Raw genomic sequence first — 18,725 nt, 5'->3', positions numbered from 1 at the left:
AATGTAATAAAATAAAATGACTGACTGCTGAAGGTATGAACAGATATTTATTAGAAAATCCCTTTGCTTTTGAAATATGTGTGAAATGCCGAATCATTGGCATTTTTGGACAGTGACAAAAATAAAGTTATCAGTAATATGTCATTTCATGCAAATGGAAGCTCACTTAAATTCTAGTCACTCTACTTGTTGACAGCAGCGATCCTGTAAGAAAAACATCGCACTACATTCTTTGTGTGGAAGCGGTTTCAACTATATGAAAGGAGGAGCAAATACTCTCACACTCACACCCAAATACATACATTGTTGAGTCAGAGGCGGTCTCTGTTACCATCGTAAGCCGTACGAAATGGCGTCACATTCTCTGTACCAACATCATGCGCAGTAAAGTGCTCTCGAAGCGATTCAGTTTCATAACGCGCTATATAAAAATCTATGTATATGATTTGATGTGTACACAATTCAATTTTATGTATGAAAAGAACATGAATGATGAATACCATAAATGAATATAATGGTACTTCGTACACAAAATACAAACAGTGTATCTTTCATGGATTTTTAAAAAAAATATGATATACACTATGATGATGATAATGTAATATAACCAACGACAACGTTGCCATAACACAAAGAGATGTTCAATTTATTTTAAAAAGAAGCACACGGATTATAATAATACTTGACGTCGACAGTCGACAGCTTTATACAAAATTAATTTTTTTTTCTTATGAGAGGAAAGAAGATTGTTTGTCTAGATAATGTTTGTAGAGTTAAAATAGTAATAAGGTGGCTGATTGTCTGCTAGTGGGAGTTTAAAAACATTTAAAAATAGAATGTAATTTTGTGTGCAAGAAAATTACTCGTTTACTCAAATACATGAATAGAGGTAATATTACTTCATGGCGGCGAAACTGTACCTCAAGTTTTTGAGTAAAGTACAATACTTGGCTCTGTGTCAAATCAAAAAAGGCAGTTATTGTGTATAAGTAAATATCTACTTCCCTTGTTGGCTTCACTTTTTTATTCTGTTAGATTTGTTAAGTGAAAGTCGGATAGATAGTGTACGGTTATCACAAATGTAATATTTAGAAAATGATTTCGTCTTTCACTTGTGATTTTACCTCTATACTGAGTCTAGACCCTGAGTCATCGAAGTTTAACGAAGCTGGTAGCTTTAGTTCAATGCCGAATCAAATAGATCAGTGTCAAATAGCGGTTTCTTCTCTCAAAAAGTGTCAAATGAGTTGTCAATTTCACAAAGCTAACCTCAAAAGATGTTTCGTTCACAGAGCCGCCCCTTGAAATGTATAAAAATTTGTGTGGCATCTCACCATCCAATACGTTTTTTGTTCGATTTGAGGTTATTCGGAACTCTCAGATGTAACCTCACTTAAGTTTCGTTAAATTTTTCGTACTAATTTACGTAATAATTACGCCGACGATAAATAATCATCACGAAAGATGATTTTTTTTTGTTTGAAAATCCGTTCTATTATTGTCTATGGTGTGTCAACCTCGTATCTGTATCTGTGTGTCATCCTCAAAGTATACAGATCTGCATGACTTCCAGAATCACATATTTGAGGAATTCAATAAATGTAAAATTTTTCCAGTTTCATTAGAAATTTTTTTTGGTCAAGTCTCATAGCAGGAGTATGTTTATTTTCAACGACTGATTAACTTATGCAAAAGGAAATGGATGAGAAAACTCAAATCAGCACTCCTTGTTACTAGAACATACTTTCCGCTGGATTTTCCATTACACTTATCAAAACGAAGGTAGTGACACAATTTTGTTTTTTTTTTTTTAAAGAAACTTCACAATCCACAAATTTCGATATTGTCCCAGACGACATTATTGCAACAAACTCATAAAGGATAAGGTAGATATAATGGAGAGGTAATATCATATAACATAATCAGATGTGCGGTCGATACAGACACCATGCCACCTCTTTCTTTCATTAAAAACAAAATTTTGCATAGAAACTCGGGGTTGTTTTATGATACACACGTGAAACATTCTTGTAGACAATATAGCAAAGTAATTACTGAGACTTGAAAACATCTTATAAACCGATCGGGTCTACCCTCACCTTTTAACCTACGCATCAGCCTTGGTGCATGACATAATTTTATTGTTCTCTTGTGCATCTGTCACTTTGTCAATCAAATTGTGGTGTGATTAAATGTAATTTGAGCTTGAGTTTTCGAATTTGACCGAATTTTTCTGATTAATTATTTGTGATTTTGATATTAATTAGTGGAGATATCTTCCAAATTATAGGTCATAAGTTAAATGAATTAAACTCAAAACGTATGCAGAAAATAAAGATCCAATTTTGGTCACCGTTGTTGTTTCTATCTATATGTGAAAATACGATCAATGTAGAAAATACGATCAATGTATTGCGCATGTAAATAACAACAACGGTGACCAAAATTGGATCTTTATTTTCTGCATACGTTTTGAGTTTAATTCGTTTAATTATTTATTTAGAAAAATATCTGCAGGAATTAATATCAAAATCACAATTAATTAATGACGAAAATTCCGCCAAATTCACTAATAAAAGATCAAGTTATATTTTAATCACAGCACAATAGATTAACAAGATGACAGATGCATTACAGAACAATAAAATTATTGATGTCATGCACCAAGACTGGTGCGTACATCAAAAGGTTAGGACAGATCTGTCCCGACCAGCGTAATTGAATGTTTTCAGCTCTCAGTAATTTTTTCGCTATTATTTCTACAAGAATATTTAATGTTGTAGGTATTCAAACATTTTGTTGTCAGCGTAATGTACACTGTACATTGTACAGCACATAAAATTCCTCGTTAAAAAAGGTTGTCCGAGGAACTTTACCAATGCTTCCTAACACATTTTGTACCTACTCGGATTGTACACATTTATGGTAGTATTGGTGAAAAACAAAAACCAAAAAAGTGGAATCTGTTTCACAATGAACTGAACATGTTTAGGTATTTGCTGGCAATTTCATAATTGTTTGAGCGGAAATATAGAAAAAGAAATATTTGAAAGATTCGTACTTAATTTAAGTTGAGAAATTGAGCCGATTTCATGTAAATTTGATATATTGTGCTTATAGAGATTAAACAAGCAGTCTATTTGCGCGTCGTAAGAAATGTAGTCTGGGACAACATCCACAAAATTATTCAAAATCATTGCTGGGAAATTTTGTGGATTGAATAAAAGATGTGAAAACAAAATTGTGCTAATACGTATCTTTTCATAACTGTACTCAACGCCCATTCGAAAATTTGCTAATACCTACAATCTAAACTATAAATTCTCTATATAATTCTCATTAAATATTTTTAGGACCAAGACTCCCATGATGAATATATGAGCAATCTACTGAATATATACCGTATTTAAAGAGCATCACAGTCGATCAGTTTAATCAGAACTAAACCGAAACACTCTGCTTTAACAAGGAATTATTATTTCCAAATAGATGACAAAGTGTCAATTAATGTCGGATTATAGAACAGCGGATAAAATGTAATAATCAACTTGTGAGGGCTCTCAACATATGGTTTTTAATATGATGTGCGCGGTACATTTTCGGAATCTGCTTTCGATGATTTAATTTTTTTTTGTCAATAAATAGTATTCCTAAAGCTTTGTAATTTTAACAATATTTTTTTTTGATCTGTTAAGTTCATTTTTTCCGAATATAACTCGCAAATCTCGAAAAATAAAAACAAATAACAGTATAGATTGTGTCCTGTTTTCGACCAATTTGTGCACTATTTTTCATTTAATCGACCGTATGTAGAAAACATTGATATATTGTAATAGAAAGCAGTAGAAATGAGAACACCACATGTCAATAGTTAAATTGATTTCATTAATTTGATTTTTGTGGAAACAAACGAAGAGTTTAGTAAACCACCAAAAAAGATTCAACGTTCGAATAGTACATGTTCTTCTTCTCTCACCTCCATTTTACCGCTCTTTGTAGCGGTAGCATAACATCCCCCACACCACGAACAATAAATATTCCAATTAGATTCATTTACCCATCAGCACAGAGTATGAATATTTCCACTTAGAAATGTCTGTCAACAGTCAAGTGGCCACTCCAGAACAGATCCTTAACTCTCAAGTTTGAGTTCCACTCAAGGATTGGAATACATTTGTGCGACTTTAGTTGAATTAATATTTATTCGATGGGGTGGAAATATATTTTCATGGTACGGTGGAAGCTTAAAAAGGCATAAAATTTTCATATAAAAATTCATATATGTAAAAAGACAAAATTTTCTGTTTGGACAATTGATAGCATTACTTTGAAATAAAAGTACGGAGTAAATATTTGTTGGAGGAATAGAGTGCAAACACTGACTGTGATGATTAAAATACAAATGAACTTAGCTTTCAATTAACCTCAATAAATTTGCAATTGCGTCGGTATTTTATTCAATTGACACTTTTGATCATTTTAATTGATCTTGACATAACGAATAATTTTACCACAAACTTCTTGATAAATATTTCAAGCAAAACTATACCAATTTATGGATTTAATTAAATCGACGTTCACATTATTGTGTGACTGTCCTTTGGATAACAATAACTTATTGAAGGATGAAAAAACATATTATAAGTCGATTGATTTTCTGATACTAAATTGAAGTATCTTTATCATCATCATCATAAAATTGAAACTCGAACAAATTCGAATAGGGAAGCACGTAATCTTAATTTATATTGACGAAATGTATTTTGTAAAAAAACACGTTTCCCAATTGTTTCTTTAACATCCTTCACTGAATATATATATAGCCCCTCTTTCGCTAAACATTTTTTTAGTCTTTATATTTCGACGTACAATGAAGATCCATTTTATAGAACGCTGTTACAACAGACATGTTAACATGTTAGGGCGGTTCCAAAAATCTATTCCCTCATTCATATGCTGATGGTGTTAAGCATAAATGTACACAATATTCATTCCACTGTAATAATATTTCAATGTATCATGTTGAACGAGAGAACATAATCGGTTTTGTAACATGAATATATATTCTTTGTACCTTTGGCACCCGTATACCGTGTATACACATTTTGGTGTAATAAACACATAGGATTATGTATATTTATATGTGCAGGGTATATAAGGGTGCATTTCATGGGGCCGATAAATAATATTATTCGAGAAATGAATAATTGCGTATGTCAATTTACGAAATATTATATTCAAATGCCAGACGGGAAAGGAAAGGTATATGGCTTGATACATAAATGTATATTCATATAATGTCACGAATGTCAAGAATTTAATTACGGTTTTGAAATGTAAACGAGTTTAGTCATTGAACAGAATTGATATGGAAATAAACTTCTGTGATAATAATCACTTATTTCATACAAAAATATCTGCAAAGCTTCTTTCAGTTAATAAATGTGCGAGAATCGATCTTTTTAATATTTAACTAACTCAGAAATTCCTGGATCTAAATGGCAAATGACTGACATTTTATTAATTATGTTCAGTTTATGTTCAGTTTGTTCTTATTAAGAAAACACAAATTGAGATTTTTTAAAGTTTTACAAGTCTTTTCGATGTTCCCAGTCAATTAAGTGCTTCCCTGTCTATCAAATATCCTACACTTAATGAACCAACTCTAAACTAAAAATCTCAAATATGTTCAGAACTTATAAAAAACCACTGTATCTTCGTACATTTGAAGTTGCAAAATACTAATACACAATTTTTTTCACGAAAGTTATACAAAATCGTTATATTTACGAAAAGTCCAGTTTTCGTGTGAAGTTTGTTGATCCGAGCCGTGTGGTAAACGCTCACTGAAAAGGTCCCAAGTTTAGGTTTACATGCTGTGAGGTCCTACACCTCATCCTAGACTAACAATTAACTCGTTTTCCCTATAATTGATGTAAAATAAGCCACTTTCGACACTATAGATAAAGCAAAAGTAAACTTACATACATGCTCAAAGAATGTTTAGTATTTTACATGCTACATGCGTCGAAAACCGTACTTTTCATGTTTCAAGCACTACTTTCGACGCCCTCAGCATGTAAAATCCATTACATAACTCGGGATAAAAATGAAAAGTCTCGTTTTCGTGTGTTTATTGACCTCGGCTACGCCTCGCATACCATATTTTATCTGTCGAGAACAGATATATCGAGATAAGTAAAAGCTCCCTAGAGAGATAAGCTCGAGATTATCGTTCTAGACAGATAATAAATATTATGCACGTATGAACAAGCGGTCGAGGCTTGCCGAGACGGCTTGTCATACGTGCATATTCTTTTTCATCGCATAAGCGAAAACGAGACAACAAGATATGCGAATGACACTTTGACAATTTACAGAAGTATAATGTTTGTTTATATATCCTAGGTGAATAATTTTTTCGGGGAATCACATCGCGTATGCGATAAAAAATATTACAACATTGTTTTTGTATCATATACGTCGATGAAGTATATTACACTTCACCGATGAATTTCACACATACCTGAAGTAGTGTCTGAATTTTCTCTTTCTGCTCAACATATTGAATCATCTATTTTTTTAGTTTGTCAGCTTCGCTCAACTCAACCCGTCAACGTTAAAACTTCGAACAAAAATAAGTTCAATTACCACCACAAAATATTGCGATGTCATTTCTGCTAACGAAGCTAATATAATTATACACTTCTGTGTGCCTGGATGACTGAATCTCTTATGTCTACTATTTTATGTGTGCTGAGAAATAGAGTTTGGAAATAATTTTGGAAAAATTAGAATCATTATTAACATAAAGGACATCGGGGTCGGGTTGAATGAATGGTAAATTTGTAGAGAAAATGAATGTATAGCTCAGGCCATCAATTATTTGAGTATTTTTTACTTGAATTGTCAGTTGATGATTCACGATTTCTGGTGGCATATGCGTTAACACTGAATTTTACTCAATAACGTCACGTATTTTTACGATTAACCTGCCAGATGTAAGGTCCTAGAAGGATAAAGGATGAACGATTTTATACACTCTTCGACGAATTATACATAGACCAGAAAATACGAACAAAATTACGTAAAACAAGTGGCTCCTACATCAAATACGAAATAGTGTGAGTTTTTTCCTACTAATTTGCCAACCAAAATTAGCGCGTAGAAATTAAATTTTCCTACTAAAATAATTATTTTAGTCGGACATTGAATTCGAATCCATTGTGCTTACGTTAGGCTATGTTTTGTAAAATCTATAACACGATGATTTTGGTCATTTTATTCAATTTATTTAGAGACAGTAGCGCGGAAATTAGAAGAAAGGATGTAACTGTATACATAGTTTGAACAAAACACAAAATTTAAAATCAAAACGTCGCGACACGGAAGAAAAACAACATGGAAAATTGACAACTATCAAAAGAGTCAACGCCTACAATTTATAACGTAACATGTGTTAGTGTAACGTCTTACGAAATATGAATATTATACAAACTGATGTAGGGGCCACTTTTCGCCGTACGTAATTCCTGTCTAGGAATGATTAGTCTAAGCCTCATCTAGTGTAATGAGCGCCTCTGCACTACTCAGATATGTCACCTATTCTTTACCGCTTATTATACTTACATAATTACGCGAAACATTCATTCAGTACGTGTCTAAAACAAAAGGTCAAATTCGCAACCATGAGTTTTCTACTTAGTTAAATGTTTGATGGTAAAAAGGAAAGATAATTCTACCTATATTTAATTATTATGTGGAATCGTTGTTTCCCAAATATCTTCGAACAATTTTGATGATTTTTTCTCATCTTCACAGATCGGCTCTTTAACCACCTACATTGAAAGCTAGTCTTAATCAGAGTGAACAGCTCGCAACGTTACCTTAAAATGCGGCAATATCTGATGATATCTTAGACAAATTATACCTAGCCTGGTATTTCGTACGATAAAATATGTCCCTAACATCAGTTTGTATAAGAAACACATTTCGTACGATTTTACGTATGTGGAACGTTACACCAATACATATAAGAGTACGCTTTTGATATTTCAATTTGCACACTTAATTTAGAGGACAAACGCACACTTACAAAGATCCCGTATTGTAACCATATATTTTACATAATTCTGTTCGAAATTTTCTTTCTAGATATTATCCCAACAAAAAACTTTAAATAGAAAAATGTGGCGCCAGCCTTGTCCAACATCTAAAATGAATGATATCGCTGGAGGTATCGCTTTCCGTAGAAAATCAGGTTAAAAAATTAGCGACACACAATTGGCAGACTATTCTGCCGATCCCGTTCTTACATACATTCTTTTTCCCCTGATCTGGTTGACCAAATATAAAAAAGAATGTTCCTCGCCTCGGCAAACCCACATTCTATTCATCAAAATGATCGCCACAACTTGCCCTACTACTTTGCCGAAGAAAGTAACTCTCTATCTGCCACCATTCAAGAAATTGATGGAAGTGATTTAGGATTCGTACCTGAGCAAAGTTTTAAATTTATTTCGATTACAAGTGAATCGTAAGTATTTTGTTGTCGCAATGAAAGTGAAAACGTGAATCTTAGAGGATTGCTTTTATAATAGAATTTGTCGGCAGTACGCGTTTTCAATCTGTTACGCATTAGAAGACCGTTCCTGTGAGCGTGATACTTTGTGTATCAAGGTAGTTTTTTTGGTAGGGGTTTGAAAACGAAGAATATGATTTTCTAACCTCAAAATGATTCCTATAGTCCTGCGCGACGGAAAGATACTAGATTCAAAAGCTCATTGTACGAACACAAAGTCACGACATGGGACATAGGACAAACTCGAAGAAAGTTAGAAAAACGCCTAGCTGATCACCAATACCATTCTAAAGTCGGTAATAAGAGACATCATGGAAATGATTGAAATTAAAACGCACAAAAATACCATCAACAAACAACAAGACTGAGTACATACTTGTCCAACATATACAATAACGTCCTGTGGTTGTAGCGCCTATGAATCAGAACACTTGTGGGCCTTTGAGTGTTTCAGTTGTATAGCTCGATGCTATTTTGTTTTGTTTTTATCAGTTGGAATTTTTGTTGATGTCCAACAAAGTCTTTTATTTGGTGACAAGAGTAATTTAAATGGCATAAAGATGGACGGAATTTTCAATTTATAACAAAACATTGTTAAAATACTGCGAAATATTTTCCAATAAATTTAAATGTCTTGCATTAAATGCGATCAGGTGAATTTACGATTTCATTCTAAATTAATTATTCTGATTTTAACGTAAATTTCGTTTGATTAGATTATATAACAACCATGCAAACTTCTTGTGAACCGTATGTTTAATGACGTAGTACGTATACATGTACGTACTGAATGACCCTATAGGTATGTTTAACCTCTAGTCAGTTTGAATGAAATGTTTTAGTTTGTTAAAAAATTGTTTTTGTTGTATTCCAGTTTTATGAATCTCCATTGATAATGGACCAGTTATTGAGCCGAGATATTTGGAAATAATTAATAAACAATTGAGCAATTCCGATAACAAAAAGTTATAAAAAGAATAGGTTTTGTGGCGATATAGACCTAAGGATAGAAAGACAAAATTTCCTCTATACATAGAGTCGTGCCCAAAAGCATTTCTTCATTTGCTTTTTTCTTACAGAAAGGGCTAGCACCACGGCCTCCGCTATCGCTCCGTTCATGATATAATTACTGTTAGCATGATATTGTGTTCACCAAGCCATGCTCGTTTTGTTCAAGTTGCAGATTGATCAGTGAATCGCAGTGCATTAGACAAAGCTATGTTAAGGTGACAGAAACAAAGCGTTTTCTGTACATTTTTTTCCAAAAAAATTTAGCATATTGCTGAGTTTTGGAATCTACATAAATACCATGAAAAGAAGCCTTACATCTTGATGACATGATCGGGTACTACACAAAATAGATAAGAGACCAACATGACGAATCGAATAAACATTAAATATTTCCTCAAAACGTAGAAAAATGGGAAGCAAAAAAAGAAAAGAAATGAAAAACGCACACACAAACTAAACATTAATTTTGGCCAATTGAGCTGGAATACAACATTGTGTCAAAAATTGTGTTAAACCCTCTTCAATTTCTTTGTCCAAAATCACCCTAGCTTTCAACACAATTTTTCCCGAGGGTGTTGGTTGGGAAAGTCTTATGTATTATACATTCAATATTCTTTCAAACTCTATGTAACATCGGCTGCCCATGTAGTAGAGAGAAAGAACTCTGTTGGATATTGTTAAAAATTAATTTTAATGGCGTCAGAATGAGGGTTTTAGTTACGTACATTTTGCACCCTAAATTGATCAATATTCCATGCTGAACAAACCCTCACTTTATACTGGTGTGTATACTACCACATTCAAATTTTCTTTTTTAAGATTACAAGACTTTGCATACTGATTTCTATTTTAATTGTTGATTAGTGTAACCGTAAGAAAAGAATTGGATTCTGCTTACTGCTTTAGAAATACAGAATACAAAACACAGGGAAAATTTACTTTAATTCATTACAAATACCGTGCTAAGCAAAATCCTTTTTGCAATAAGTAAGTCAATATCATCCACTGTTGAATATTACCCTCAGAATATTTACCTTTCGCAAAATGAAATGTAGCATCAACGCACTTCAAGCAAAAGTGCTTCGAATGGCAGCTGCCAAATTAGAGTACTGCTTTGTATGAAAATTTCTTTCAGATTTTTTTACAGTGTTAAAACTTGTTTGATACGCTGTCCCGTTTCAGTACTTTATTTAGATTACCGCTTCAATATCAATAGAGTACCGCAGACGGTATTATTAGACGGGCAATGTCAGACTGGACTTTAATGGACGCTGTGTGGAGGTTATTCAACTGGGGATTATTCGTGTAATCTCTTCGAGCGCCGAAACGAATTATAAAATAGTTACCAATTGTACCGAAAGAAGCCGCTATATTAGACCATCCCTTCGTAACTAATTTTTAAATAACGTTCGACGTTTAAAATCTTCTAGATACGGTAAACGTATCACGAATGAAACCAGCTTGGTTTTGCTATTGTGAGGTTATTTCAAAACATACAAAAAGAGCACACAGATGAGACTCTCAGTCAATAAAGAGATTTCGAGTGAAAAGTTGACGTACAACTGGAAAATTGTAAGTAATTTCTCCATGCAAAGTGGAGAGCCCACTTATAATTTTCAAGTTTCACAACAGCCTATAACTTGAAGTGAAAATTGTAATCTCACTATATAAATAATTGTTACTGAATCTTTTTCAACGTTTACACAAGCGACATGCCTTGCACCATCTACAGAAAATTTCTCTTTGCGGATGATTTGGGTCTAGCAACTCATGTCAAAACTTTCGAAATGGTTGAAGAAAATCTGAAATGCGATTTGGAAACAATGAAAAAGTACTACCGTCAGTGGTGCCTAAATTGTGTCTAAATGATGAAAAAACGGAAGTTACAATGTTCCACTTGCGGTGGTCCAAGAGCTAAATGTTTTCATCGATGGTGTGAGACTGACTCACAGTATGTCTCCCACGTATGTACCTAGGCTTACCATTGGACCGGACACTTAGCTATAAGGCAGCTTTGGGCACAAAAGGTGCGAAACAATTTGATACAAAAGTTAGCTGGTGCTCACTGGGGAACAAACGGTGATGTTGAGAACTGCAGCTCTGTCTCATTGGTGTACTCAGCCGCAGAATATGCATCGCCAGTATGGTACAATAGCTGTCACACAAACTAAACATTGCCATGCGACTGATAACTGGTTCAGTTAGCTCCACACCTGTCCCGTGGCTCCATGCGCTGTCAAACATACAGCCACCACACATCAGGCGAAATTTGGCTGCACATAAGTTATGGAAGAAAGGCATGGACGAATCCAGACCATATGAACTTCCAATTAAATCTGACCAGAACAGCCCTCCTCGGATGCGTCTTATATCACGATAACACTTTTGGAGCGAATTACAAATTTCAGACTTTGCTGAAAATGAACAGTGGCAGAAGTACGGGAACGACAGACCTACCTTCACAAATAAGTTCCTCATCCAGAGCCCACATCAAAAACTGGGGGGCTTTAATCTGCAGCGAACGGAGTGGAAAATGTTAAATCGGTTCCGTTCGGGTCACGGCTGCTCGGCTGATCAAATGTATAAATGGAGATTTTGGAATTCCATGTACTGCGACTGCGGTCATGACAGACAATGGATCATATTCTAAACGAATGCCCCATTCGTCAAATCAGCGGCGGACTCCAAAGTCTGAATAAAGCAACGAGTGAAGCAATAAAATGGTTAAGTGAATTAGACATTGACATTTGAACAGTGTTTTTAAAGTAGTGATTATGCAGCTATCAACTGTTAATTGATTGAAACTTAGTTTCAAAGAGGCTTGTTAAAGAAATTAATGTAAACCAACCATACGATCACTTATTTATGATTTCCTTTACGAGTAATTTTCCGAGGTCCTTCCGTTAAATAGCTTGTGCGCTATTAGAACTTAAACTTCGAATTGTAAAATATGTTTCCTCAATGAGCTTAACCCAGTTAATGACGAAAATCTTGTGTGTCTCTTTCAAAGAATGTAAATAGACTGATAGAAGACGGGTACCGAACAAAACTTCTTGCAAGATTTTTGACATTAGGCGAGATAAATCGGCAACGATTTAAAAATGTAGATAACGAAAACATACAAACGATAGCCTGGTTTCCGATTGTCTAATGTCAAAGGTCTCGCGAGATGATGATCTCGCATTTTTTTCGGTACCCGTCTTCTATCAGTCTATTTAAATTTTTTGGTCTCTTTAACCAAGTAATATCCTTCACATTAATGGTGAGTGTTTATTTTTAGAATAAATTACTGAAAACGTTTGTAGGATTCAGTGTAGAAAATACAAACTTCCCCATTAGTTCCGATGTTATGTTCGGTCTATCTGTATAGTGTAATATAATGGCTCAGAGACGCTGTTCGTCAATTTATATTCCGCGATGTAAAACGTGAACTAAGTGGAAAAAGTGCATTATGCGAAATGCTGGAAACTAGAGGTGCATATGCATACTGCATATATATACATGGAATAAATATTCAAAATATATTTTGTGATGCGGATAGTATGCAATTTTGTTATTTTCGAAAATTGGAAAAGGAAATTAAAAACGCAACATTTTCAATTTGTAATATTGCATTTTCCAATCATTTTAATGTTCAATCGGATCCGAAAGTAAACATTCACAAAACTAATATTTCAGCATACAATATGCACACCATAAATAAATATATTCATTTTCGCAGCACAAAAAATCGGTGATGCTGGTATTTAGTGCGGGTGCTTATGTCAGATATAAGATTTTTTTATATTATGTATCTTAAAGATCTCATTACCAGAATCCAGTTATTCAGGTTTTCCGTTTTACATACAAACAGTACCTATTATATTACATATTACGCACCTGTGTCCAAATGTTTATTTTGACGAGTTGGATTATGATTAGGAAAGGTGCATAATATATATATATATATATATATATATATTATCTACCGAGAACAGATATATCAAGGAGATAAAAGAAAATACTCAAGTTCTACGTAAATTTTTAATGATAAGTAAGAATCTTATTCTCACTAATACACACACGGAATTTTGAAAATATAAAAATACATGCAAAATTCACAAAAATCTAGTGAACCACGAAACAGAAAATGTGTTGGTTTTCAAAATTCCGTGAGTGTGTGTTAAGGCCTTCTTTTGAGAAATTTAAGAAATTCGAGAAAGTTCAAGAAAATCGGGAATATTCAAGAAATTCCAGAAATTTCAAGAAACTCACGAAACTCATTTCGAGCAATTCGAGAAATTCACGGAATTTCAAGAAATTAACGAAATTAACAGGCCGGTGTGGTCTACGAAATTCCATGCACTTGTGAGAAGCGATATCTGGGAATGACAGGCCAATTACTTGGAAACCGAACGAAACAGCATAAACGTGCAATTGAACTTGGCAATGAAGGACATAGTGGCCTATGCGAACACGCTATTCAAACTGGACATAAACCCAGATGGAGTGGTGTACGAATTGTGTACCGAGAAAACAACCGAAAGAGACGAGCAATTTTAGAAACCATCGCCATCAAAAAATCCAACGGTAGCAACCTAAACCAACAAATTTGAAAGCCAATACCTACCCGTAGCATACACCAACGTCATCTGAAAATAAAATGAAGTGGAAACGATCTGTGATACGAAGATAGGAAAAAAACACGCTGCAATGTAACCTCTTCTATCGAAAGTGATTACTGTAAACTCTTCTGATAAGAATTTTGACAGACAGCAACATTGTTAGTAAACAAGATTAATGGAGTCCATTAATAATGGACGCAACTGTGATATAGAAACCAATTTAGTTAGACGAAATTCTCAAAGAATTGAATTAATTTTAGTAAAAAGGTATGTCCAACAAGTAACGATAGTGTAAACATTGTGATAATTAGTAGTAATGTAATGTAATGTAATGTTTTTCTATGTAGCCATTGAAAATGTTAACGAAAGCAATTTGAATGAAAACAGACAATGAACCTTACGGAGTAATATTTATTGTAGTCTATGAAGTGATTATAGCTAGAGGAGAGGCAGTGAAATTTCAGCATGAATTTGCTTCAGCTGTTTTTTTAGCTGATCTACACATACAACCAAAACTGTTTACACTTGCTCATATGGTTGAAGCTGCTACTTGCACGCTCGTGGTAGTGGTGAGACCCTATAAAGACGTATAAACAGCTTTAATTGTTTGTGTGAATCAGCTGAAGCAAATTCATACTGAAATTTCACTACCTCTAACTGTAATTACATTTCTTAAATTTTTTGCGATTAACGGAATCGTAGTTATTGGACGAAACACTATTCCTGAGAATTCGTTCATCAGTGTTGGCAATACTGGAAGAATTTCTCAGCTGATCATCAACTATATCATCTTTATCACCTTTATCATCATTTCGTCTTTGGATTGTATGAACTGTTGTAGCGGTGATACAAGGGCGCGTACAAGAATTGTATTTCATTCACTGACGTTAACTTTTGTCGCTCAGTTAATACTGTCAAGTTAACTGTGAGGTTAGATTCTCCACGGTCGATTTTGTCCGTGAAGAATTAACTTGTCAGTGAAACTTGACATTTTTGATGTAAAAAGATTTTCTATTTTCGTGTTGATGAATAATAATTATTTTTGAGTGTTGACATTGTGTTCAAATAGTGAAAATCAACTAATTAAATTTTGTTTTTATTGCAACAACAGTTGTCAAAATTTACTTTCATTAACTCAGCAGCGTGTTCACTGAGCGGCGAAAAAATAGAATTTCTGTACGGGCTCCAAAATGCGAAAAGTTCCGAGGAAGTTGAAACAGGATTTCACTGTGTGAAGGAGCGTAACGTTGGCAGTAATCGTGGAATTATCAATGAGATTCCAATAATGATTTTAGGGCTTTCTCATTGCCTTTTTTTGTTGAATGTCACTCGGTGTAACAGTAACAACTTCTTAACATTACGATCCAACTCTCTATACACATTTATGTCTAAACCAAGTATTCACATTCATAAGCGATCTTGTTGATTCAGGCATATAATGGAACAGAGTATTGCCTAATCCAATGGATGAGTCAAAGAAATCGTAGAGCATCCGAGAGTCAGACACTCAAACAACAAGAGTTTTATCAAGTAGTTTCCGAAGAAGCCGACCCGTGTAAACCAGTTACAGTTATAATCCTAACGCATGCTAAAATGCTTTTTTAGCGAATGAGAGGTTTCAAACTCGAGCCGGCTTACTTTGAACGGCTTACTTTGGAACAAGAAGAAATCGTTCATCGGCATTCCTTCAGTAGGTGAGCAATAATCATTACATATCCTACTGTCACGTAGAGCTAATTTTTTTTAAACGCATCCATTTTACGTGGTATTAACACCTGGACTTATGTAATGTGTATACAGCATGTTGATGTTGAACACATCTCGCACCAAAGAAATCGCCTGCTTTCTTAGTCAAAACTACACCATAATATATTCGGTGGTCTTGATCAGAAATAATAAATAAGAATTTGAAATATGGTACAAAATGTGTGTATAATTCAAAAAAAAAATCTTTTTTGTACACTTCTTTAATATGTATCAATTTAACATAATTCCATTTTTCAATAGGTGTCAACCACACAAATTTGACACCATTCCATTCACGTTAAATTTGGGTGAAAAGGAAACTTTAAATTTAAAGTGAATGAAAGTTCCATTCATTTACTGAGAGATTATGTATTTTATTTGTTGTACGTTTATGATGTTGCAATATGAAATTTGATCTGGTGGTTAGATATCGATCGAAGGTATCGAATGTGAATCATAGATATTTTGAAAATGACCCGTTTATTTGTTTACGACTCTTGTAGTTATTATTCCCTTGACTGAATGTCAGGGTCCTACGGAGCAAACTTACTCGAAAATGTTTGTCACAAAATTCCTTGATAATACGATATTTTTAGTGTTTTTATGCCATTCAGCATCAAAATATGCAAAATTTGTATGAATCACGGTGGATGTCATAAATAAATATTATGCAATTCAGTGATGATATTTGTAACTTACGACGTCTGTGTGCAATGTCGTGTCGTATGAATGCATTTTATCCCACTTGTGTGATAAAGGATTTGCAAGATTTATTCGATTCTCTTCATTGCATAAAACGTTGTATGCAACACGAATCGTATGCTGGCATATTATCGCACACGATTTTCAATTATTTACACATTCTCTCGTGTCATCACTTTAATCTGTTTTCCCATTATAACAATAGAAAAACAGCTAAAAGAGCACGAAGAGATAAATATGTAAAATTGAGATTCATTTCGTTACAGTGGTTTTTTGTTAGTTGAGATGTTTCAGAGTTTCAAAAACCATTTCCCAGTCAATTAAGTGCTTCCGGTTTATGATATTTCGACGCAAATATGTCATAAAAAGTCATAAAGTCATAAAAAAGCAAATATGTTTTCTTAATGTAAACATACTGTAATGCGGATTTATTCGGAAAAGAATTTTTGTGTGACTTCTTGGTAGTTACAGTCGAAGAAATATAATTTTCGGGTTTCCCAAAGGTATTAATCTTATTTAACCCACACTTTATCCCACAACAATGGAATCCACAAATTTAAATTTAGTTAGCACAACGGTCACTATGACGGCGCTGCAGTCACGATTTCAAAATGTGATATAGGGTGGATAAACTAAATTTTGGTTTTAGCTACTCTTTCGCTTCGTTTTTAATTATTACATTAGGCTACTAAATTAAGAGTATCCTTATGTCATTTGAACCGTTTGAATTCGAAAAAAGATGTTTTGTATCAGTGAACAATATAGGAAAACGTTTAGTACGTCTCAACAATCAAAAGAACTAAAACATATTTGTACGTTTAGCCGTTCTACGTCCGTCATCGCTTATATTGTCTTCAAAAACATATTGTGCACTTGTGTATCAGAAGTTTGTTTATGTGTCTCATCTAAATGCTCGCCAGGAAAATTTTGATCATTAAATTCAACGACAAAATTGATCTAAATGTTACAAGTGAAGTTGATTGTGATCTTGTTTTCTCCTCATAAAGGAATTTGCATCAGTTCGCTGTAAAGTGCGGCGCACCATTAAAAAAACTTGTCGCTTAAGAATGATCAAAAAACTGCTGGACAAAGTAGCTACAATTAATGCTATGCAGGATATAGAATAAAAATGAGACAAACATCAAGAGCCGTCCATCATTTCGTTCTGTTTAAACTAAAGGTTTCTTTCTCACTTATGACGTGCTTTTTGTAAAACTAGTAAGTAGAACTAATTTTGTAAGAAAGATAAAGGACTTGCGTCACATTTACCCTTTAAGGGTTTTTTGACTGATTAGAAATAATCCCAAAAGAATTTTAGTCTCGTCGCTTTATAACACGATAACTTGAATAATTCTTAACAAACTAAGAGCGAACGAAGTGAGCGAGTGTGTGTGATATACACGAGAATGGTTATTTACGATTCCGCTGAATAGTGAAGATATGTCGAGCATCACATACACCCTCTAGACGGATAAATACTTTCAATAAAGTCACATTTACCATCACGTATACAATAAAATCGATTTAAAATTCACAGTGTATCTCCGTTAGTCGTCATAATGCGCTTTATTAATTAACATAGCACAACCAAATGCAGACACGAAACGTTTATTATATTGACTTTAGGTATAGTACAAGTTTTAATCAGTACAAATAATCATAATCTTTTCATGGATTCAAAACATATGTATCTGTAAGAATGGTGCGATAAAACTAAATGATTTTACCGAATAAAATTAGTAGAATTACTATAACTTCCAAATAAACTTTTTCTTTGTTTTATCTTTTTTTCAAAAGTTTTCAACGAAACTTCTATCAATACATAGATTGTAGTTGCGACAGTTACACACATAAATTATTCTTCTCTATAAAAAAAATATATTTAATATAAAAGGGCGTAACACAATGGCGATATGAATAGATTGCTACCTAGCTCTATACAACAATCTCTACAAGTCCCCTCCAGGCTATAAAATATATCTCTATGCATATATGGCATCCATTATACAATAACAATTTTTACATGTTTCACAACCAGTAACTATACACAATATACCCTTCGAAACATAATATCATGCGAC

The 18,725-nt window shown here is 33.7% G+C and overlaps 1 long non-coding RNA gene across 1 annotated transcript; it reads right to left on the bottom strand.

Moving 5' to 3' along the window:
- Positions 1–7,365: 7,365 nt before the first annotated feature.
- Positions 7,366–17,125, bottom strand: LOC119083158. The gene is made up of 3 exons (XR_005088808.1): positions 17,114–17,125; positions 16,489–16,491; positions 7,366–7,557 (listed from the first exon to the last, which is right to left on the bottom strand). It is a non-coding gene; the product is annotated as an uncharacterized LOC119083158 (long non-coding RNA).
- Positions 17,126–18,725: the final 1,600 nt, after the last annotated feature.

The sequence above is a fragment of the Bradysia coprophila genome, unplaced genomic scaffold (genome assembly GCF_014529535.1).
Source record: "Bradysia coprophila strain Holo2 unplaced genomic scaffold, BU_Bcop_v1 contig_561, whole genome shotgun sequence".
In the NCBI taxonomy this organism is placed as follows: domain Eukaryota; kingdom Metazoa; phylum Arthropoda; class Insecta; order Diptera; family Sciaridae; genus Bradysia; species Bradysia coprophila.
Note: the sequence above shows the minus strand (reverse complement) of the source record. Positions and strands in the feature narration are given on the sequence as shown.